At 40.1% G+C, this 24899-nt stretch overlaps 1 long non-coding RNA gene across 1 annotated transcript in view; it reads left to right on the top strand.

Moving 5' to 3' along the window:
• Positions 1 to 23950, top strand: part of LOC112607579 — a 62125-nt gene extending 38175 nt beyond the window's left edge. Inside the window, exons 4-5 of the long non-coding RNA XR_003115881.1 lie at positions 7239 to 7326; positions 22909 to 23950. This is a non-coding gene — a long non-coding RNA (uncharacterized LOC112607579). The remainder of the gene's footprint in view (positions 1 to 7238; positions 7327 to 22908) is intronic.
• The last annotated feature ends 949 nt before the right edge of the window (positions 23951 to 24899 follow it).

Genomic DNA, 24899 nt, shown 5'->3' with positions numbered 1-24899 from the left:
CTATACAACCTTGAGCAATTTATCTAATCATTTGGGTAAGTTATCTAACCTGTCTCTCAGGGTTCTCATCAATAAAATTAAACTAATAAGAGTACCTTCCTCCTAGGATTATTTTGAGGATTAAATGAGTTCATACAATTCATAAATTTAACACAAGCTATTGCTATAGCAGAGCAGAAATCTCATTAAATATTATTTGTTGATGCTATTATCCTTTCTCCAATTAAGTGGGCCATGCACTGCCCAAGAGAAGAATCTGTCTCGTAGGCATAATGGCAGCTAGGAGATGACTCCCCACTTCCTCAGCATTTGAAACTCCCACACTCACCTCAGATGAGTCTTTCATTTCTATGAAGTGCTCTCAATGCCTGAAACATTTGGACCAAAATCTAAACCATCCCAAAGAACAGAAATTCCTTTTAAAACACAACCTCCTAGATTTACTATCTTCTATGTACTAGCTGTGTGATCTAGAGCAAGTTAATTTGTCTCTCAGAGCCTCCGCTGCCTCATCTGCAAAATACCTTGTTGTAGGAAAGACGACTGAGAAAATGTATGTGGCTGTTCCCAGTATTATGCCTACTATAGGCAAAACGCTCAGGAAATGTTTTTTTCTTTCCATAATTTAAGAAGAAACTGTGACAATGTGATAGTTTTGAAATACATCCATGTAGTTAAACAGGCTATATTAGTCTGTTTTCATACTGCTATGACGAAATACTCAAGACTGGGTAATTTATAAAGTAAAGGAGTTTTAATGGACTCACAGCCCCACACAGCTGGGGAGGCCTCACAATTATGGCAGAAGGTGAAGGAAGAGCAAAGGCACATCTTACATGACCACAGGCAAGAGAGCGTGTGCAAGGGAACCGCCCTTTATAAACCATCAGTTCTCATGAGATGTATTCACTATCACAAGAACAGCATGGGAAAAAACCATCCCCATGATTCAATTACCTCCCACTGGGTCCCTCCCATGATATGTGGGGATTATGGGCACTACCATTCAAGATGAGATTCGGGTGGGGACACAGCCAAACCATGTTACAGGCACTGAGCCCCATGATGCTATGAACACAGAGATAAATAATGTATGACCCCAACACTGACTTTGCTCATGGTCTGGAGGAAGAGGAAGTAAATAAGCAAGTGCCTAAGAACATGGCAGTAGCTAGTGATCTCAGGCAGGTTGGAATCATGGTTGAGAGTGAAGGGCAGCAACCACACTGCAGGAACTTGAGGAGCAAGCAAAAGTTGGAGTTAGGAGATAGCAAATATAGCACACTCTTAAGAAACTAAAATGGAGAAAGAAGGAAGGAGAAGGAGAGGGAGATCCAGAGTTATCAGAGGCATTTTTGTGTGTGTGTGTGTGTGTATGTGTATTTGTCTGGGGCCATATTTATAACCTGAAAAAAAGAACTAGTAAACAGGGAGTAATTAAATATCAACATGACAAGGGCAGCCATTGTGCAAGTTCAGTTGTCAGAGTTGACTGATAGGTGTGTAGATAGCTCCCCTGACGTTTACATTGGGGTGGAAAGCCACAGTGGACATTAGGACAAAGGGGCAGTTCCAGAAGTTCCTATTCTAGGGATACAGCCAGACCCTCAGCACCTCCATGGGGGATGGATGTTATTCAGAGCCCTGAAGTCACCCTTGAAGACAGCAGGAACCTCCCAAACTCTTCTTCTTTGGGGTAGAGGGCCTGACAAACCACAGCCAAATTTATTTCTTGTTTTGTTTTTTTGGTGGTGTTGCTTTTCCTTGGGAACTGGCACATTTTGCATTGAGGTTTACACAAAGCAAAACAGCTCCAGTGTCAAATGGAAATCCAGCAGGCTCTTCTCAAGATGTACTGTTCCTTTGTACAGGCTGCCGACTTGGGAGAGGGGGCCCAGGACATAATGCCTGTGCCTCTTGGGAAGCATATACAGACAATGGTCTGTGTGTGAAAAGGGGAACAGATTAACCAGGACCGGGGTACCACCCAATTGCTTTTCTTAAAGAAAGACTCTATTGCCAGGAAGCAAAGCACACACAAAAACAATACCTAAGCTAACAGAGTACTGGCTTTAATATACTCAGAAATAACAGAACACGGGCAGGCTACAACTTTCCAAATCCCCTTGAAAATCCTTTGCCAGAGCAGAGATGGTTTGTCAAATCTATACTCTTTGTTTAATATGTTTGTTCTTTTGTTTGATCAAGGGGGGAAGCCGTCTAACTCATTATATTGGGGGAGCTGCATTCATTCCTTTGTGCTTCTTTTTCTTCTTCTAATCTTTATTAAAATCAAAAGAAGAGCCACTCTAATCCTTCAAATGATAATTTATTTCTCAACCTACAAAGTCAGAGTCTTCGCTATTATTTTAAAAACAAATCAATGCAACAATTTTAATTAAAAATGAAACAGGGTGAACCTAAAAAAATAAATAGGCATTTGTTAGATCAACGAGCAAACTTGTTTACAATTAATGGGCAACAGGGCTCCTGGTGATAAAGAAAGGGTTTTAAAGCACCAGAATGTTTCACTGCAGTTGGTAAATTCTCTGGACTTTCATTTGAGTCTTTAGAGAGAAAAACACATCTAGAAGTCTCCTAATGAAATGTCCTGACCCTGGGAAATTTATGCTTCAAAATGTGCTCTACCCATCCCCCCAACTGCCCCCCACTCCCATCTCTGCCAGCCACTTCCTTGGCTAGAAGACTCAGTGGGTTCTATTTTAGCTGGGGTTATTCATCTCAGATAGGAGAGTAGGTTTGGCATTCTCACAAGGAAAAAAAAAAAAGGCTCTGTATTAATTAAGGAGACATGCATTGGCCTGCTCGTTGGTAGGTGGGGCTGGTGGAGTGGACTGATGATCTTTAGGAAGGCTCAGGTTTCTCAAGCAGGAGAGAAAACCACACGTATTAGGAAGTGGACGTTCTCCCAAATACCATTGAGGAAAAAAGAAAGTGATTTCCTTAAAGGAAAGCTAATGGAAAATGAACTTGAATATGTAAATTTATTCAGTGTGTATTTTTTACTGAGAAGCTACTGAGTTCCAGCAATGGCATTTAGGATTGAATTCAAGAGATGATCTTTCAATTGGTTTACCATGGTCCAGCAGTCTCCCAGTTCTCTGTCTGTGGCAAGCCTGAAAAGAAGAGTCACAGAATCTAAGTTTATGGTTCAGTGGAGGAGGCAAAGCATGTGATGAAGGCTGTGGCAGACATGGATGCTAAGTGCTGTGGGAGGGGACATGGAGGGAGAGAGAACCTCCTTTGGAGTCACCTGTACCTCTGGACTAAGGCAGGGAAAGTTGTAGGGAAGAGGTGCATTTCAGATGGGCTCTGAAGAATAAGTAAGACTTAAGCAAGTGGATGAGGATGAAGAAGAGCATTCGTGGCAGACCAATATGAGCAGGCTCAAGTACTGTTAAGAATGTAAGAATGTAGAGGAGTGGAGGGATGAGGGGCAGATGGTTATAATGTTTGTTTGTTTGTTTGTTTGTTTTTCCCCTCATAAACTCCTATTCCTCCTTCCAATGTTAACTTAAGCTTTATCTCTGAGAAGCCTTCCCTAAGCTCCCCATCTTGGTTCTGGAGACTCCCTGCACAGTACTGTGTGTCACTTGTTGATTCCCCTACTAAACTGTGCCCCTTAACCTGCTCAGTCTCTCTTCCCTTCATCCCCAGCACCACAGTGCCTTGAGAAGTGGACTGAGCAGGAGGCCAGGGTCAGATGCTCAGATTTTCAGGGCCACGGTGGAATGAGATATAACACCTCTGTTAATGCTGGAGCAAAAAATGCAACTGAAGTGGGTTTGTGTCTAAACTCCTTATGCGGCCCTGCACACTGTGACTGGTTGCCCAGGTACCCCTTCAGGAATCAAGAATTTGTCACTGCCTGGAAGGATTTCTGTGGGAAGCTAGCCCTCAACTGTTAGCCCCTGCAGGGTCTCAGCTGAAGAGATGACCTGACCCAAGTTCACACACTCTTTCAGAGCCATCTGCATCCAGTGACTGATTGTCAGGGTGTTTATATGCTCAAGCTTCTCAACCTAAAATTCGATAGCTCTCAAAAGCCGTCATCCTATCTTCACAACTTCCTGTGGGACATTGTGAACTCCTGTGCATCAAGACTACACCATACCTTGACTTCTTTCTCTGCCCAATAGATCCTGCTTTCTTCTCTTCCCTTCCAAGGTCTTAATCCTAAGAGCCCTCCCTAGCAGATTTTCTCCATGCTACTCTCTATATCAGGATCTGCTTCTGAGACAATCCAACCTATTATAGCCTCTTGAGGGTCCAGCCTCGGGGAACCCAGGGTTGACCCATCACAGTCACACTTAGGATACCTGGTAGGTTTGTTTTTTGTAAAAGCAGATAATTTGAGAGGAATTGTAAACAATTAATAAGTCTTGTGAACATGACTATGTTAACAAATCATCAGAAAAAGAATTAGCAAATTAAGAAAAATAGCATCCAGGTCTGGTAATTTCGTAAGTGTTCTATTCTGGAGACAATAAAAATTAGTATAGATCTTCTAAAAAGCAATATGATAACATATCAAGAATTATAAATCATTCCAAATGTGGAATTTATCCTGAAGAGATCATTAAAAAGAATAAAATGAAGCTATACAGGATAATGTTCTTTGTAGCATTAACTCGAAGGAGAAAAAAAAAACGTGAAAAACCCTAGCTATCCAACATTAGGGACAATAATACTATGGAACGATCTTCAGTGATAACCATGAAGACTAAATGAAAAGCACAAAGCACTTATGATATAAGTATAGGGGAAAGAAGCAAACATTTTAAAAGTTCATTATGACTACCTAAAGTCTAAGTGGATTCAGATAAAGTAAATAAAAGGAGATGACACAAAATGATTTTGAATGATTTGTTTTCTTTTTCCAAATTTTAGTGTCATTACATTCTTCCCTTTAAAAAATTTAACAGATTATTTGCATGATTTGACATCTAGTCTTCTTGCATGAGCAAAAGGGAGAGTAAATATGAAAGAACAGAAAACCAGACCTCAATAATATGAGCCTAGAATGTGATATGACCTTTCCCTGCCTGCAACTTTCTGAAAGAGATCAAGGTCTTGAAGTGGATGGATATAATTTGACAGCTGCTCTTTGAGCCTGACTTCAAGAAAAGAATGAAGTCATAATTCTCAAGGGGTATCCATGGTTTTTTTTTAAATTTATTTAATTAATTAATTTATTTATTCATTTTCTGAGACAGTCTCGCTCTGTCACCAGGCTAGAGTGCAGTGGCGTGATCTCAGCTCACTGCAACCTCCGCCTCCCGGGTTCAAGTGATTCTCCTGCCTCAACCTCCTGAGTAGCTGGGACTACAGGCATGCGCCACCATGCCCAGCTAATTTTTGTATTTTTACTAGAGACGGAGTTTCACCATGTTGGTCAGGATGGTCTCCATCTCTTGACTTTGTGATCCACCCACCTCGGCCTCCAAAAGTGCTGGGATTACAGGACTGAGCCACCGTGCCCAGCCTCTGTGTTTTAATTAAAAGAAGTTCTGGTTTTCAGTCTACTGGGACCAAAGAAAATTACTCTTCCACATACCATCTCCTGAATGCACATTTAGTCAATCCCCTTTATAGTAGAAGAGACATCTCCAGCCTTCTTAAGAGAACCCCTTCAGGAATCCCTTCATTCCATGATTCTTGGACTCCTGATTCTACCTTGCATCATGGTACCTGGACTGTATGACCTTGTTTCCTGGACTCTCCTTTAGATATGATACCCCGAGTAACAACATGTGTTATCATCACAGCTTCCAGTTATTTGGTATTTCTCTGTGTTGAGCACTGTGCTTAGCTTCTTATCTATATTTTCTTATGCAGTCCTTATAACAACCCTATGACTGACTATTATTATTCCCACTTGGAAGATGAAGACACTGAGGTTCCAGGAAATGAAAAACTCAGTGCAAAATCATAAGACCAGAAGTGTTCAAGAACAAGATTCAAACCAGGTTTGTAACCAACAAAAACTGTCTCAGTCACCATGCCTGGAGATCATGATTCCATAAAAGTCAACATTCTGCTCTTTCCACTGAGGAACATTTCGGGAAATTCCCTTCTGTCATTTGCCTTAAAAACTCCATAATTCTTGGGAGACACAACTGTTGCTTTGCAAAGCTGTTCTATTAAATATGCATTAGACTGCTTAGCTTGTCCTGAAAATGAGTTAGTCACCTTTCTCTTTTTTTCCTCACTCTGCATCTTTTTATACAAGGAACTTGTTGACCCTGCCCTGGTATGTGCACGATAGAGGGCAGGGAAGAGAACAAACAGAAAAGGGAAAGAAATATGTAGGGATGAATCTAGCTCATGTCCAGAGACTTAAATGGGAATGCCCTGTGGAAATGAACTGTGAAGGCCTGGCCAACAGGGCTGTCTGTCTAGTACCTTCTGCCTTCTGTGTAGCTTCACAAAATAATTATCATAGGTTAATCAGGTCAGCAAACTTGCCGGGCACTGACAAGCCGGGCAGTCTCAGGTGTGCTCTCAGTGGTCAACCGTGAGGGCTCTCTGGCTGCTCAGATGAGCAAGTCAGCTGGGAACAACTGATCTGCTGAGAAATCTGATGGCTGCCCCATAAGGGGAACCAGGTCGCTAGGATCGCTGGGTGAAGGCTGCTCACCCTTCAAATAGTCTAACCCTCTGTGATCAGGCTGTTTTAATCCCCACATCTCCAGACTCTCACAAATCTGGAACTGGTTTTTAGTCTAAGGTCCTGGCAGGGATAATGTGTTTAATTGGCTTTAAGGCAGAAAACACAAAGTACACAACATGCAGCAAAGTTAGTTTTGTAATTACAGAAAGTCCGATGCCCTTCAGAAAGGTTACATGGGGATATTTCTCCAAGATGGATTGTGTTTTGTTCTGTTTTGGGTGGTCTGTTTTTTGTTTTTGTTTCATGGTGTTTTTATCTACTGCATAGAATTTGGGGGAAAAAACCCAGGATTTTAAATGTGGACAGGAATTTAAATCCTTGGTGGGCACATAGCAGCTATGGTACCATGGGCATGATACCTAACCTCTGTAAGGTACAATGGGGATAATTATATTCACCTCTTAGGGAGGTCATGAAAATGAGTTGAGATAAAACATATGAAAGCTCCCAGCACTGGCATGCTCAGTCCATATTAGTTTCTCATTCTCTTCATTATTTTCATTATCATCATTATCACATTCTCACCTTTTTTCATCATTGTCAGTAGCAGTCGCATCAACCCAGTGTCCTGACTTTCAAGACAACCATGAAAACGCCCCAACTGCTGCTAAATTACCAGCAACAAGGATCTGGTGAGTAAGTTATTTTGGGGAAGTCAGGTCTTGTCAGCGTGCGTCGAGTTTCTTGCAGTCCTGTGTGTCAGTCTTTCTTAAACCCCTCAGATACCCAGAACCTCTCTGTCTACTAAAAAGAACTGAACTATTAATGTCCCTCATAGAAGAAGAAAGGGAAACCGGCTCCTGTAAATGTGGGTCAGGAATCACCAGGGAGGTAATGACTTGGTCTGCTCTGTGTTCTCTGGCCCTCCTTGGTCCTTCCATGAAAGCCCTCTGTCAGGAGCCCTGCGTGGCCATGGAGTGATTGCCCTTTTGTTCTACAAATTCCTGGATATGACTCACAGAACCGTTTAAGCACGTCTCTCTTCATGTTCCTAGGAATTTTCTTGACAAGAGCAGTGCCTATCCTGAGGCAATCGTATTTCTCCTTGACTTCTCTCTAGTATCAGCTTGTTGCTTGACACCACTGCACAGCCAACTGTATAATGTGGGTGAGTCTAGCTGCATTTTCCTCAGACACAAGCCTGGCTGCCCACTGCTAAGGTGACATCAGGCCAGGCCACAGTGAATCATTTATCCTCCATGCCTTCCTCTCCAGCCCTGAGTGAGGTGGAGTCCTTGAAACTATCACCATCCAGTGGAAATCAGTGCTGCACTTTCAGGAGGTTAAGCATGAAAAGAGCATAAAAGGTGTTATTACCCCGTGTCTCAGTAATTACCCTTCTGGAAACCTTTTCTAAGGAAATGATGTGAAAGGATTCGGTCATAGTGGCTGGTAGTTACTGAGCACTCACCATGTGCTGACACTGTTATAATTGCCGGGTATATATTGACTTATTTAATCATCATGGCAACTCCAGGAGGAAGCAGTCAGGTTATCCCCATTTTTCAGATGAGGAAACCAAAGAACAGTGAGACAATTGTATCTATATTCATGCTGCTTAAGTGTGTAAAAGCTGAGAGTGAGCCCAGGTGGTCTGATTTCACAGTATTCACTCTTGATTTCTATACTAGTGTGGCCTCTATGCACAAAGCTTGATATAAATAGAAGAGGAAGAAGAAAAAGAATGAGGAGGGATGGGAGAGAAGGATGAAGGGGAGAGGGAGAACAAAAGGAAGGAGAAGAATAGGACAGGGAGGAAGATTTAGAATAAAAGTTAAATTTATTGTTTATGATCGTGAAAATCTGGGCTAGGGCCATTTGGGCCGAGTATGCTGGCATTCCAGGTACCCAGGGTATTCTGAAGAAAGAGAGGTCTGTGGGTTCTATGCACAGCTGCCTTGTCACCCGCTGGGGAGGAGCACAGTACTGAGAGTGGGGCTTACGTTTACAAAGTTGGTATGAAAATTAATAGGCATCTACATTCCTAGAGGTCAATAAATAGAGTGAGAGTTGTTTGTTTGCTTGCATATTGGAATGGAGAAAAATATGTCCAGTCCTAATAAACTTTAAAGTACTTCTGCTCTTCCCTTCCTCCTAAATGCTTTCATCTGTCCACATTACTATGGGAATTTTTTGATGCTGTCAAATGAGTCACTTATAATGGGAATTTTTAAAATAATTATGTTGCTATGTCAAAAAATTTGGAAATTAAAAGATGTTGTTTTACATTTTTGGCACAAAATACCCCAGGTTCAATCTTCTCAGAAAAATATGAGGCACATCTATCTAATAACAAAAAGTTTTCAGAATGGTTATCCTAGTGATTATCTTTCTGAAAATTTACTATAGTGAACTAATTGACAAGGGGAAAACAATTTTTCACAGGAAGATAATCCAATATCACTTATAATAATAAATATTAGAAATACCTCAAATGTCCAATAGGGAAATAGTTAAGTATCTTAGGGATATCCCCTCCATGGAATATTGTGCAGTCATTGGCAATAATAATTTCAAAGACAAAATGTGGCAAATTGAGAAAATGGTTAAAAGTAAAACACACACACACAAATTATATAGATATTATTACCATCAAATGATATACATTTTTGCATATAGACAGAGATATATTTTTTGCATGTAGACAGAGACTGAAAGGCTGTACAGAAATTAAATCAGATTAAAGATGATGGAATTCAAGATAGTTTTGTTTTTATATGCTTGTTTCCACATTAAATATTACAAATTTACAGATCCAATGATAAAAGGACAAAGGATTGTAATGGGTACAGTGCAAGAGGAAGTCTTGGGACAAGCAAGAAGATAGACAGGAAGCTATTGCCCTAATCCAGGTATGAGATCCTGGTAGTGAAGTTGAACAGTGATAGTAAGGGGAGGATTCTAGAGATAAGCTATAGTCAGTGAGAGTGAGAGGGAATCGCTGATATTCCAAAGTTTGTGACTTGAGCCTAACAATAGAGACTAACAGTAGAGGAACAGGACTAGAGAGAATTTAGGAACGTTATATGTGGAGACATTCTTTAAGCGATATCCAGTTGGAAGTTGGAATACTGTTTTGGAGCTCACAGCAATGTGTGACTCTGGTCCCCCAGTGTCTATATGTGCAGAGGATGGTTTTGTATCCAAATAGAGATCTGAGCTCAAGGTAATTCTTAATATACAAAATATAGGACTCAGGCCACCATCAAGACTCATCTTAGTGATTGCTGAACTTAGAGTTCTGTATTTGTTTGCTTTTGCCACATATTACTCCAAAACTTAGAAGCTTAAGCATATGCAATCTCACAATTTCTGTGGGTCAGGAATCCAGGTGGAGCTTAGCTGTTTGTCTGTAACTAAGAATCTCTCAAAAGGGTATAGTCAGGGTGTGAGATAGGGCTGCAGTCATCTCAAGAGTAATCTTGGAGAGGATCTATTTCCAAGCTTCCTCATGTGGCTGTTGGCAGGCTCATGTCCTCACTGACTGTTTGTCAGTGACATCAGCTCTTTACCATTTGGACCTCTCCCTTGAACAGTTTGAAACATGGCAGCTAGCTTCCTTCAGAGAGAGAAAGAGAAAGGGAGAGAAGGAGAGGGAGAGAGAGAACCCAAGACAGAAGTCACAGACTTTTTATAACCGAATATCAGAAATGACATTCCATTACTTGTGCTGTATTTTACTTGTTACAAGGGAAATGATAAGTCTTTCACATTGAAAGACAGAGAATCACAGATGGGGAGGAGCAGCAGGGGGTGGGGATTATTGGGGGCTATCTTAGAGGCCTCCTACCACCAGTTTTGTGGAGGTAAATTGAAGTTGTTCCACACCATTACCACCAGCACCATCACTGCCATCTTTGCCATATTCACTCACTACTTACTCTTTTGAAAAATATGGAGAAGTTGATTTTTGCAGAACTGCATAAAGTTAGCCTTCAAAGATCTCTTCAAAGCTATCCAGCTCAGAAACAGTAAATGCAGTGCAGCAAGCATGTTGCCATTCTCCCCTTTCATGCTGCTGTCAGACATAACTAATCATCCAATTCCCCTTCCCATATCCATGCTAGGCATAACTAATCATTTAAGGCCTTGAATGTTGTGAGCATGCCCAAAGTCTTGAAGTAAATAGCAAAACTGATATTTGAATTCTGATCTGATGCCAATGTCAGTTCTGTTCCTATTACTCACTGTCTACCTTTCAGCTCCACTCCTGGCAAGTTGTTTTACAGCTCCATTTCCTATGCAGTGTGACTTAACAATTCTAATATTCGGGTGGTTGTGTGGTGAGTGTATATGTATATACCCACTGGCATATCCTGTTGTTTTTTTGTTTTTTTGTTTTTTTTTTTTTTTGAGACGGAGTCTCGCTCTGTCGCCCGGGCTGGAGCGCAATGGCCGGATCTCAGCTCACTGCAAGCTCCACCTCCCGGGTTCACGCCATTCTCCTGCCTCAGCCTCCCGAGTAGCTGGGACTACAGGCGCCCGCCACCTCGCCCGGCTAGTTTTTGGTATTTTTTAGTAGAGACGAGGTTTCACCATGTTAGCCAGGATGGTCTTGATCTCCTGACCTTCTGATCCACCCGTCTCGGCCTCCCAAAGTGCTGGGATTACAGGCGTGAGCCACCGCGCCCGGCCTGGCATATCCTGTTGATTAGAATTGGCAAAACAGTAATCCAGATCACAAGATCACACATGTACACACACATACATATAGATGTACATGTATATTTGTATATATTTTTCTTTTTCCAGAAAGTGATTATGCCATTCTCATCCAATCTAGTCAACCCACACCAGTGTGAACACTAGCGAATTGTTCTTGCCAGTAGTGGAATGTGCAATGTGCCCAAGGAAATGGTCTAAATTTTAAAGGACAGAGACCAAAACAAAGTGTTCACTGCCTATATCCCACTTACTTAGGATAGGGTCTACCATGCAACGTGCCATAAACATTTGATGAATTAGTATGTGAATGATTACAGGAATGAAATCAGCTATTTTTCTACCATTAGTCATTCAGGTACCACTTCACAGGTTTTGCCATACACCTGTGTTTTTTGAACTTAATATTTCTCTTTAAATCTATTCATTTTAAACCTAAATAATTTTTAAACAGAACCTGTAACTTGCTATCATCAATCAAAAAAGAGTTCTTTTTAAATGACATAGCATATCTATTTTACAACATCCACAAATCACCTAGAAATCATCTTGTATAACACTAGAGGTGAGTGTACTGCACTAAACAAATGGATGTAAATTCCATAGCATGTGTCCATGTTTGGAGTCTCAGAGATGGCTCAAGAAGGCCTTTAAAGAGCCGTTGGCAGTGCCTGCCAGGAGCCTGGCAAGAGTAATTGCTCTCTTTAACCCTGGGAGAGATTATTTTAAAGTCTGTGAAATATCAGTGGAATTGGAAGAGGCACAGTCAAGGCAGTGGCAGATGAGAATCCATTAAAACATTCTGTAGGGAGGCTGTTCTCACTTCCTGCCAGGGTGCTAGTCACATTCACTCATTCACTCATTCATCCAGTACCTTTTCAGATACTACCATGAGCCTAGTCTTGAACTAGGTTCCATGAAGACCAAAAGGAATAAGGCCCAATGCTTGTCCATCAAGAGCTCAAGCTAGAAGAGAAGTGAGAAGTACAAAACAAACAAAAACCCTTCATACTCTTATAAATTATTTAATAGGGTCATGCATAAGATGTTTAAAATACTGAGAAAGCAAATGCCACTGCCTCAGAGGATACAGAGAAGAGGTAACACCTGTTCCTCTTTACAAAGAACAGGTATGTAAGGGCGCTCAGAGCAGAAAACAGAATGGGTAAAGGCCTTGGAGGTGAAAGACAATGAGCATGACATGTGTGGCTGAAGCGTTAAGAATCACTGGGCAATAGCAGTGGGTGTACCAAAGGAAGTGGAAGGGGTAGAGGTTAACTGTGAGAGTATGGGTTATGAGGGCTGCTTAGCTTGGTGAAAGAGTCTGGAATTTATCCTGAGGGCAAAGGAGGTCATGAGGATTTTAAGCAGAGGAATAAAGCAGCCAGTCATATATTTTAGAAATGTCCCTCCAGCTGATGTCAGTAGTATAGACAGGGGATGCAAACTCGGTTTTCTCATCTGTGCAATGGTCTTTGTAAGTTACTTCAGAGGGATCACAGGAGAATTAACACCTCTGAGTGAAGCACTTTGATTTCCACAGAGAAAAAGCCAAATACATCTATTAAGTTAAAATACTATCATCCTTGAGTTTCCATAATCTTTTCTCTGATCTATCTTGCCCATGTAAGCATACTGCACCAGGAAAGAGTTTGTGAAAAGAATTCAAAAGAATATAATCCTAATACACAAATTGTGCTATTGTTTATAACTAATAACAGTTAATGTGAGTAGAAAACAAGAAGAGTGCCATACACAGAGTAATTAGCTTTCCTAAAAAATTTAAAGCAAAGGGAATTGGTCACAGAGGAATGGAGGTCTCTGCTTGATCACTTCCTTTTTGGATTTGGGCAAGTCTCTTAGCTTTCTAAGCTTCACTTTTCTCAGCTCTAAAATGCAAAAATGAGTTTTGTGTTATAGATCTCTAAGGCTCTTCTAACAGAAGTTCTAGGCTTTTAAGATGTTCTGGGCAGGGCATGGTGGCTCAAGCCTGTAATCCCAGCACTTGGGGAGGCCAAGACAAGTGGGTCACCTGAGGTCAGGAGTTCGAGACCAGCCTGGGAAACATGGCGAAACTCCATCTCTACTAAAACTACAAAAATTAGCTGGGCGTGGTGGCACATGCCTGTAGTCCCAGCTACTCAGGAGGCTGAGGCAGGAGAATCGCTTGAACCTGGGAGGCAGAGGTTGCAGTGAGCTGAGATAACGCCACTGCACTCCAGCCTGGGTGACAGAGCAATACTCCATCTCAACAAAAAAATAAATAAATAAATAAAATTTTAAAAAGATGTTCTACATTTTTTTAGTTATACAATCTCTTTGATAGTAAAACATACAACAAAAAGTCACAACTTACACAGGCAAGTATTAACAATGGATTGTTTTAACATATTTAACTGGGTGTTCGTATAAAAATAAATCTTTTTATACTAATATATGATGCACATTAATACAAGCAGAATTTTATCTAAGTAGTTCAAGTGTCCTTTTTTTTTTTTTTTTTTTTTTTTTTTTTTGAGACTCTCTGGACCAGGCTGGAGTGCAGTGGTGCGATCTTGGATCCCTGCAAGCTCCGCCTCCTGGGTTCATGCCATTCTCCTGCCTCAGCCTCCCAAGTAGCTGGGACTACAGGCACCCGCCACCACACCTGGCTAATTTTTTGTATTTTTAGTAGAGACAGGGTTTCACGGTGTTAGCCAGGATGGTTTCGATTTCCTGACCTCGTGATCCGCCCGCCTCGGCCTCCCAAAGTGCTGGGATTACAGGCATGAGCCACCGTGCCCGGCCAAGTGTGTGTGGTTTTCTTTTTGTTTTATACTAATTATGGTATTCTTGCTGTCTTGACCAAATTTTTATTTTATTAGTCACATTGTCACCTTCTTCATATTTTTTTTTTTTACTTTTATTTTAGGTTCAAGGGTACATGGGTAGATTTGTTATAGAGGTAAACTCATGTCAAAGGGGTTTGTTTTACAGCTTATTTCATCACCAGGTACTAGGCCTAGTACCCAATGGTTATGTTTTCTGATCCTCTCCCTCCTCCCACCCTCCAACCTCAAGTAGACCCCAGAGTCTGTTGTTCCCCTCTATGTGTCCATGTGTTCTCATTATTTAGCTCCCACTTATAAGTGAGAACATGCAGTATTTGGGTTTGTTCCTGCATTAGTTTGCGAAAGATAATGGCCTCCACCTCCATCCGTGTTCTTGCAAAGGAAATAATCTCATTCTTTTTTATGGCTGCATAGTATTTCATGGTGCATATGTATCACATTTTCTTTATCCAATCTGCTGTTGATGGGCATTTAGGTTGATTCCATGTCTTTGCTATTATGAATAGTGCTGCAATAAGATGTTCTATGTTTTTTAACGGGAAGAGTTTCATAAGTATCTGGGATAAGAGCATTTGAGTCCAGAGAATGAGAAATGCAAAACCCTTAGAGCAACAATGAGTTGTATGGGTTAGAAGAAAGTCAAAATGCCAATGTAGATACAGCACAATTGGCCAATGGGGAAAGTCATAGAAAATAAGATTAGAGAGGTAAGCAGTGACTGGATCAGGTAATGCCTGGTGGGTCGTTAAGAAGTCTGAATTTCATTATCAGTAAAATGGAAAGCAATTGAAGTGATTTTAGAGACAGAAACACAATCCATTTTAAAAGGAACACTGGCTACTGAGGTAGAGAAGAGATATGAGGAGAGGAAAGAAGGAAGAGTAGAAGCAGTGAGATCAATTTGTAGGCAATTGTAGTCCAACAAAGACAGCGTAGTAACTTAGACCAGAACTGTCGGATGGAGGGAAGTGAGATTAAGGTAAAGCTGACAAAACTTGCTGATAGCTTAGATGTAAGAAATAAGGGGAAATGAGAAATCAATAATGATTTCTGTATTTTGAAAAAGACTGGAAATAATCAGAGTATTTTGAGAGGGAAGAAAAGATCAGGATTTCTGTTTTAGCTGTATTACATATAAGATAAATAATAGACATTCTATATGTTTGGCAGGTAATTGATATCCCACATATCATGGAAGAATTTAGGACAAGAGATAGAAAGTTGGGGGTTATCAGACTGTATGAAAAAATCCGTAAACAAATGCAGGTGGCGAGGAGACAGTAGAGAAACACACTGAATCGTCAGAGCAGGGATGGAGGAGCCAGCAAAAAAAAAAAAAAAAAAAGTACTAAGATGGGTTGACCAGTGAAGGAGAAGAAAATCTGGAACTGACTATCACAGAAGCCAAGAGAACAGAGTATTGAGGAGAGAAAAAGTGAATAACTTTGTCAGAGCACCTGAGAGTTTAAGAGTAGCACTGATAATTGATCACTGGATTTGACAACATGTCGTTGTTTGATGGCATTGATAATAACAGTTTTCAAAAAATGTTTTTGAAAGAATGGGAACTAATGCCTGATTGGCACATTTTAAAAAGAGGATTAGCAGTGAGATAGTGGAGAGAGCAAGTATGGATGGACAATTCTTTTCTTGAGTTTTGCTTTAAAAGAGAGGAAAAGCATATGGCAAGAACTAGAAGAGAATATGAGTCAAGGGCGGATTTCATTTTCTTAACATGGGAAACAGGATAACAGAATAGCATGCTTGTCTGCTGATGGCAATGATCAACAGAAAAGGAAAAAATGATCACGAGGACAAAGGGATGACTACTACAGGAACAAAGTCCAAAAGAAAGAAGTGAGATGAGATCTAGTGCACAAGGAGAAGGGTTGGTCTTAGTAGAAGCATGAACAATCCTTATGAATAAATATATAAACAGGAGAAAGCTGGCTCTGGAGGTTAAGATGCAGATAGGTTGGAAAACTGGTAATGAGAATACATGTTTTTATCTTCAGATCACAACTCTTTTCTTAGCTGGATAAGAAGCAAGGTCATCATCTGAGAATAAAAAGAAGGGGGCAGAGTAAGAAGGTTGAGAAATGAGAAGACTCCATTATGGTTGTCTTGGATAATGAGAGAATCAAAAAACATGGCAAGGTTGCCAGGGAAAATAGAAAGTCCACTTGAGGTTTGTGGTCACAAATTTGAGGTTGACCAGACAGTATGGTTGAATATTTTTCTCCAGTTCACCATCAGTGACCCTGGTGTAGGAACGAGGTAGGCATGGTTGGGTTTGAGGACTGAGTTTGACTGGCTGAGAATGACGGAAGGGCCAGGAAGGTGAGGATTTGCAAGATGATTACAGCTTCAGATTCTGGAACCTAAGCTGAGTGGTGAGTGAAAGGAAGGCATAAAGGGGATGGGGACACTAAAAAGGAATGGGCTCAATGACCCAGAGGTGCAGATGTAGTCAGAAAATATATAGACTAGGGATTAGAAAAGATCTGCCAGTTCCTACTTTGACACATTTGGGTAAGTTTCTTAGTTTTTCGCTCTCATTTTTCTTCATTTGTAAAGCAGGGAAAATAATATCTACCTCATAGGGTTGATGCAATGAAAATATGTTAATTGCCTAGAATGATTAACATTTACAAAGAGATCTAGTACTGGCACACAGTATTTGCTGAAAATCTTCCTTGTAAGGTTTTATACTTTTGATGGTCAAGGCATTGGTATAATTTGAACTATGTCTACAAAATACCAAATATCTTTATTAAAAAAAGAAAATTCTGGCAATAACTGGATTGTTCTTTTACCTAGTTTGGAAAAGATCTGGATTGTGCCAATTCTTAAGAATTTATTTAAACATTGGGCATTGTGTAAACATTTTTAAGCCATTTTGAATTACTACCTTTGTCCCAGAGACTGTGGGGGAATGAGAGAGGTGAAAATAGGAGATGGGGTCATACCTTCAATTTTAGGTATACATCCAAATTTTATAGAAAACAATCCTTTTTGTGTTTGCATTACAAATCTCAAACCAACAAGTTCATCTTCATTGGTATGGTATGTCAATGAGTTAAATTACACTTTCTGACATATGTTCTAAGCTTCATAGAGAAAATTGCAATTCCATAATTACGTTCCAAAGAGCAATCTATACCAATACCAATACTAAATTTATTATCTCCTCCCTACACTTATAGTATCTTCTGTATTTTCTTTCTTGGTATGTTGATTCATCTCCCAGGCTAGAAAATCAAGAGGCATTGGAGGTTCATCTTTCCTTTTTCTCTTACCTTCCACACCTGATTAATTGCCCATTTCAGGTGTCATTCCTAGGTCCTAGGAAGCATAGCCTTTATATCTGCCAGCTCCATCTCCATGACACTATCTCTGCTCATCTTCATCTCTCAACTGTATTCTTCACCAACCCTTATGTATCTTCCTCTAATTTTTCTTCCTTCTGAGCCAATACTAGTAGTATTTGACCTTAATAATTTTGCATCACTGACTCTTTGAGAATCACATTTTCGACATTCTTTTCAGAAAAGAAAGCTCATGTGCACATAGACATGGCTTTTCACCTACAAATTTAAGGTATTCATCTCATCACATCTGTGGACTTCTTTGTGTTCAGGGATACCAAGTAACAAACTATAGCATCATCTCTGGTCCAGGGTGAGTTTTAGAACTTGCAGCTCTCACAGCACTCCCCTCCTAAATAACTCCATATGTCAGGTTGTTGCTGAAGTCAAGACTCCTCAGTGTAGACTCAAAGCTCATCCAAATGCTGCCCCACATTTTTTTCCAGATATAGCTTCTTATATCTAATTGAAACACATCAAATGCAAAACTTGCCCTGTGTTTGATATCTCCGTTCTCTCCCTGCCTATCATGGTACCCAGTACTGAGAAAACTTAATAAGCATGTTGGGACACAGGAAAGAAAGGATTTTTATGTGATCCTGTTTTCCAGAGTAATATTCAAAAGGCAACATTCCCAAGAAAAACATGGGCAATGGCAAACATCTTTGGCAAATACTAATAACAACTTTACAAATCCTACTAATCTCTGTCTCCTCAGCTCCGCTCACTAGATCGATACTGGAATCTATTATTTTAGTACATTTCCACCTCCACTCTCCAAACCCTATTTCCCCAAGGACTCTACAGTTCACTGATTTTTTAGCTTATTAAAGTCATACCACTGCTTTCTCATTCTATAATGTTCTTACAACAGTGTGGTTAAGAGAATGGGCTCTTGAGTGAGAAAGTCCAAGATGTGCACCTCTGCTTTATCAATGATGAGGTGCATGACCTAAGGAACACTATTTAATACATGGGAGCCCCACTTTTCTCATCTGAAATATGAGTATAATATCTGTTATCTCAATAAATAAAATATTATTTTCAAATTGCTTACCACATTGCCTGGCACACAGTTAGTGGTTAATAAATATAGATGTTTTATCCTAAGATATGATATTAAGGTTCCTTCTAAACCCGTGAGTCTATAATTGAAGCCAAATTATTAGTCCAGAACTCACTGGAATCTTGGGTGACGAGGGAAAAAACCAACAATTGTTTATTGAGCAGTTACTATGTGCTTGGCTATTGAAAATTCATTGTCTACTTATCTTCATAGCACCCCCAAATCAGTTTATTAGTAATCCCTTTTAAGCTTGAGGCTACTATTAGTTTATTAGTAAAAATGTAACATGAGGCTACAAAGTTTAAGTCATGTGCCTAAATTACAGAGAGAGTAACTTGCAGAGCTGGGACTAATCACCTCCTTGTGTTAGAATCTGAGCTCTACAGAAGTCTTTGTCCTTAATCTCCACGCTGCTTATGAGTAAACCCCTGCATTACGTCTTTCATTGGAGATATCACTTTTCTGTTGCGTCTCCTTCTGCCAAGATGGTGTTTTACATGGATACTAAAACCAGGACTAGAGATCTGATGCCTGTACAGAGCCCACAAAAGCCTAAACAAAAGAATGGTTTGAAGTTCCATCTCTGCTTGGCGGTCTATAGTTTCTCGGTATTAACAATCAGTAGAGAACCGTTTCTACAAAAACTGCAATGTTCCACTGAGTTCTGGATTAATGATTTGACTGTAGTTATGGGGTTAGAAGAGACCTTAGGATCCTATCCAAAAGTCCGCTGAATTGATTAAAGCCAAACATTTGGAAAGATGTGGCTTCACAGTTTTCTTTACGAGGTCCCACACCATGCTTTGAAAGTAAACTCATCTTGTCTTAAAGATTCAGTGTTTTAAACCTGATACCTGAGAATCCCAACTTCCCTTTTATGAAGTGGCTGAGACTTATCTGTAGAGGAGGCACACTCAGTTAACTCAAATGCTCATCTGGAATCACTGCTCACAAGAAAGTGAGAATTGGATGATAAAGTTGAAATAACCAGAACCCTTGAAGAAAGATGGCACTTCTCGTTAATATAATCATCAGAGAAGGCAAAACTTTTGAGAGGCAGACCCCAAATATCCAGAACACAGACCTAGAAGAAAAGAGGGTACAGGAGGGCCAGGAGATCTTCAAACGTGTCATTCTGATTTTTGCAGTGGTCAGTGATTACAGGGCGCATCGCAAGAGGTTGAAAGCTGAAGGAAACAGCAGGAGTCCATTAAAAGTTCTCTGACGTGCTCAGCTTTAAAGATCATGAAAAAGAGATGGAAAGAAGGGCATGTAACCACAGAATCAAATGGGAAAATGGTACAGAGGTGCCCAGAAAATCGATAGAGGAAGTTCTAAGGGGCTCACCCTTGCTGGTTTATGCCTTCATCCAATTGTTTAGTAACATTGATTGAACATCTGGCTCTACCAGGAACTGAACAAAGACTTTCCCTCAAGTGTGAGCTTGAGCGTTAGGTTCTTCAGTTCCTTCTGATTCCCTGTGATCCAGCCCGTGCTTATTGTCTTTATTTTCTGAGTCGTGCCTCTATGGCCCCCCTCCTCTCTGAAAGCAAGGCCTCTTGAGTCGTGCCTTTCTGAATGAAGTCAATGTCTGTGCCAGTCAATGCACAATTGTCGCTTATGACCTTCCTGAGGTTTCCTGTTTCCTCCTAATGCATTAGAAGAACAAATCAATAAAGTCTGTGTCCCAGTACCTTGGGTAACTGCCATCTTCATGGTTACATCACTATCCAGGGTGACTGTGAAGCAGTGGGGCGCTTAACCCCAGGAGCAGTGGGAGGACTGGGTTGGGCTCGTTGGAGTCTCACACAGAGATGGCGAAATGGCTCTTGGCTGATATAGAAGCACAAGCCTCCCCCACCACATGGTGATTTGTATTCAGCAGCAGCCCCCTCCCTTGGCACCAGGCAGATGGGTCCCCAGGAGAGATCCAAGGAAGAAGGAAGGGGCTGTTGTCCTTGACAAGGAAACGATTGATGTCTCTGCTTTCTCACCCTCTTTAAATTGAGATGGGGACAAGACTAAAAGTTCAGGCAGGAAGCCAAGTGGTGATTTACAACACTGAGCAACCAGCCTAGTTTGTGAGGAAACCTGTGGTCCATCTCTCAAGAAATGAGCTGCCTGGATATTTGAAATGTTTGCTATTCTTGCCAGAATCTAGACATTAAAGCCCTGTCATAACAATAATAATAATTAATAACAAAAATAGCAAGGAAAGATAAATAATAATAAACTCTATTTATCGTATGTTATATGCAATGTCCTATATTTTATAATTATTATCTCTAAATTCTCACAATGACAGTGAAAGGCAAGTACAATTACCCCCATTTTATAGGTAAGGAAACTGAGGCTTAGAAAAGTTAAGAAACTTGATTGAAGTAACACAGTTAGCAAGGAGTAGAACCAGGATTCCAACCCAAGTAGCCCTGGCTCCAAAGCATGTACTATTCTATTGCACTGCATTGGCTGATGCAAAATGACGTGGTTGGCTTTTCCCAGGACATGGATACAGTTGAAGCACAGTCTGAAGTTGGTGTGACCACCTGCTTAGCTAAGGGGTCTCTGGGGTGTATGAAACTAGGCCAGGCCTCTTGTTGCTTACGTGCTAAGGGTGATGGAGCTCATTCCCTCTGGCCTATGACACTGAAGACTTTGCTGTGGGAGCCTTTGCAGTCCCTTGTCCTGCCTTTGGCTTTGTGTCATGGAGTGGAACCTCTTTCAGTTGTAAAGTTTTCACAGGGAAAGCAAAGCCAAAAATGGGGGTAGGAATGGGATATCAAGAGCAGGCAGTGAGAAATGTGTCTGACACTGACATCTCTAGCAAAAGTAAGGACAGTGGTGTCAAGGAAGGTCAAGGTCCGGTATCAAATGGACAAGATATCAACAATTTATACACCTTATGTCCAGGATAAAAAAGGGAATGTATTAAAATAAATTAAAGGTAGATCTGAGGTCAGAGTTGTCAGCAAGATGAGTCAGGTAGTAATAAGACCAGTTAAGGGAACTAGAAAGTAGGTAGTTCTAGAAACATGAGAACTTTCATGAATAGTTTATGACCGTGCAGGGCTTCTCTTTAGAAAGTTCCACACCCTGCTTTGAAAGTAAACTTCACCTTGTCTTAAAGATACAGTGTTTTATACCTAATACCTGACAATCCCATCTTCTTTTCTATGGAGTGACTGAGACTTATTTGTAGGGAAGGCACACTCAGTTAACTCAAATGCTTAGAACACTGTAGTGGAAGGTCAATGCATGCGATCAATCCCCATGAGAGCCAGTTAGGTTAGTTCTGTCTCAATGCCACATCCCTGCCTTCAGCCTTAGGCAACTCTCTGGGGGAAATAAATGCCATTAATTAGAAGGGGCACCAGGCAAGTTTGTATGTACTGAGCAACAAAAACCCATTCTTTCTCTTCGAAAGGTTCTCAAAGCTCACGGTGAAACAGCAGCATGTTCCTTTCATGAGGACAACAGAGAATTTGGGGGTTTATCAAAGATGATAACCATCTCATTTCTCTCCAAAGAGATAGCAGATTTAAGGTCTAATATGATTATTTATGTTTATTTAATTCACAATATGATTATTGAATCATGTTGCATTGATCTTTGAACTCCTTCAATTCAATAACTTTGAGTTGCTCTTCTCACACTCAAGTAAAAATAACTAGACATAGACGCTCCACAGATCAACAGATTATTCTGCATTGCCCTCTCAATCTCTGTTTTTTTAAACTATAACTCTTTTCTGTGCTATCAGAAAGCATACTTCCTTGGCCTTTTAGGCAAAAATATAACCTTGAGGATCCCAGGTGAACTTGTCTTGACTCAAACTGGAGAGATTACTCCTTGGAGGTTTTCTGTGTCACCATGTCTTCCTTCTTCTCACTTTGCTCACTCCTATTGGGTGAAGTGAGCTTCATCTGGTGTTTTATGATTTGAGTGGTTAACTCTTCTGATTCTGAACAAAAGACTATACTTCATTCTGACCATTTGTACCCTCCAGGCTTTCCTCCTGAGTAGTTCCTTTCCAACCTCTTTGGAGAATGATAGAAAAAGTCTATTTCTTCGGCACTCCTTATGGGTGAAAGCTCGTCCAACCTATACATAAAACAAATTTAACTTGTACAGGGTTACTAATGCTACGGAGAGACAAATAAAGAAGCTTGCTGCCTTCTGGCTGCAGGAATCAGGCCAAGGATTTTCACAAAATAGCCAAGGACTCTAATTTATGAAGAGTCTTATTATGATAAGAATTGAACAGTAATAATTCCATGTTTGTTGCAGACATTCTTACAAAAAAGAAAGAACACCGAAATTGACCTTACCCTGACAATATGATGGCTGAAGGATTTACGATCACTTGTAACATTTGAAATTGAGGCAGAATCTCAAGAATACGACTCTGGTGAAAGGTCCTATTTATGCTTTTGATGTCTTTCAGTGGGACATTTACCATATGCCTATTGGTAGGTTTTTTATACCAGGACAGTGAAGGTGATACAGGAATAAATAAAACACTATCCCTATCCTTTAATATCATTTATTTATGGGGTCAATCATAGCTTTTCATTTTTCAAAATCTTTGATAAATGTCAGAATTATGTTTTTTAACATTTTTACAGAATTATTACTATATATGATAGAGGATGGAAGGCAAGGTAGTATGAAATGGAAGATATTTTGAATTAAGATATTTGGACCTGGGTTCATATTTTTGCTTTGGTCTTTATTAACTGAGTGACCTTGGGAAAGTTCTTCTACTAAAAAAGAATAAAAATACTAATTACTTCATGAAATTGCTGTGAAAAGCACATAACAAGTATATCCACACTCAACAATGTATGCTCAGAAATGAAGATCCCTTTTCTCATACCTGCAAATAAAGTCTTACAGTAATACAGTGGGGGTAAAGGTTTAAATTGGGGGATTCAAGAAGGTTATAGAAAGAGGTAGCATTTTCATAGGGGAAGGATAGAGTCCAAGAAATCAGATCCATTTTCTACAAAAAGAAATAGGAAGACAGATAATTCAAGAAGAAAAGTTTACATGATTGAAGACCTGAAGTTAGAAATAGTGATGTGTCTCAATAGGAAGTTAGGAATTGGGGTGGACACAGTTGTTCGAAGAAGGATGGTTTCAGCAAAAGCCCGAGAGTTAGGTGACAATTTCAAGGGTTTGTGAAGATGTATGAAAAAAACATTATAAAGTAGTTAGGATATAAGAAATAGAGAGGAGGGAATGAATTAGCATTTATTGAGTGTCTTGCATGTTCCAAGCACTGTACTACTTGCCTTATAAGCCTTTTTTCAATAAATGCCTACAACAATCCTGAGATGTGGATATTATTAGTTCCTCAATGGACCCAGAGAGTTTCAATTATGTGCTTAAGATCATAGAGTTAGTAAAGGACAGAGACAGAATTCAAATGTAAGCCCATGTTACTCCACATCCTATGCATTCACTAAGCCTCTCAGGAAAACCAGTTTATTGGACCTTGTAATCATTTAAGAATGAGATGATAGAAGACTATTTCAGTCTTCTATCTACCCTATTTCAGGGTAGTAGCCAAAGGAAAAAAAAAAAAAGGAGATGAAGGGATAAGTGGATGGATGGACAAATGAATGGAGAGATAGATGGATAGATGAGCGAATAAATAAACACGAAGATGGATAACAAGATAGATATATGGAAAGTCAATGAATGAGTGGATGATTGCAAGAGGTGTGGAGGTAAGCTCAAAACATGAAAGAACTGGAAGAAGGAGGAATTAAATATAACATCTGGTGCTGGAACATCTAGTAAAATCTGATGTTAATGAAGAAAAACACGAGAAAGAACAAGTTGCTAAAAATGGGGGAAAGTCAGTTCTGTGACACAGAATAAAAAATTTTTATGGGAATTATCTGCTAAAACATTGTTAAATATGAATATGCTTGAGCATTGAATGATTTGCCTAGACACAGCAGCCTCTTTTTCCCAGAGGTAGGTTTTCCTGCCGGGTATGGACAAACAAACTGGCTGGACTTTCATGGAAAAATTTGAGCCAAGATGGTCACAGAAGTCACCATCCTGCTCACATCTGGATTTTAATGGAAGTAGTCAATTAGTGAAAAAAAAAAAGGGGGGGGACATAAATTATTCAAATGCTTGGCAAGCAAAAGAACAGGTTGTTTCTCCTTATAAACTCTGTGTTAGAGTCATGTGACAACAGATCACCCATAAAGAATGCTTTCTGAGGATTCTAGGGGTGTCTTTCAGTTGGTAAAAATGCTCAT

Source organism: Theropithecus gelada, chromosome 15 (assembly GCF_003255815.1).
Source record: "Theropithecus gelada isolate Dixy chromosome 15, Tgel_1.0, whole genome shotgun sequence".
Classification (NCBI taxonomy): domain Eukaryota; kingdom Metazoa; phylum Chordata; class Mammalia; order Primates; family Cercopithecidae; genus Theropithecus; species Theropithecus gelada.
The sequence above is the reverse complement of the archived record's forward strand: the minus strand, read 5'-3'. Positions and strand labels throughout refer to the sequence as shown.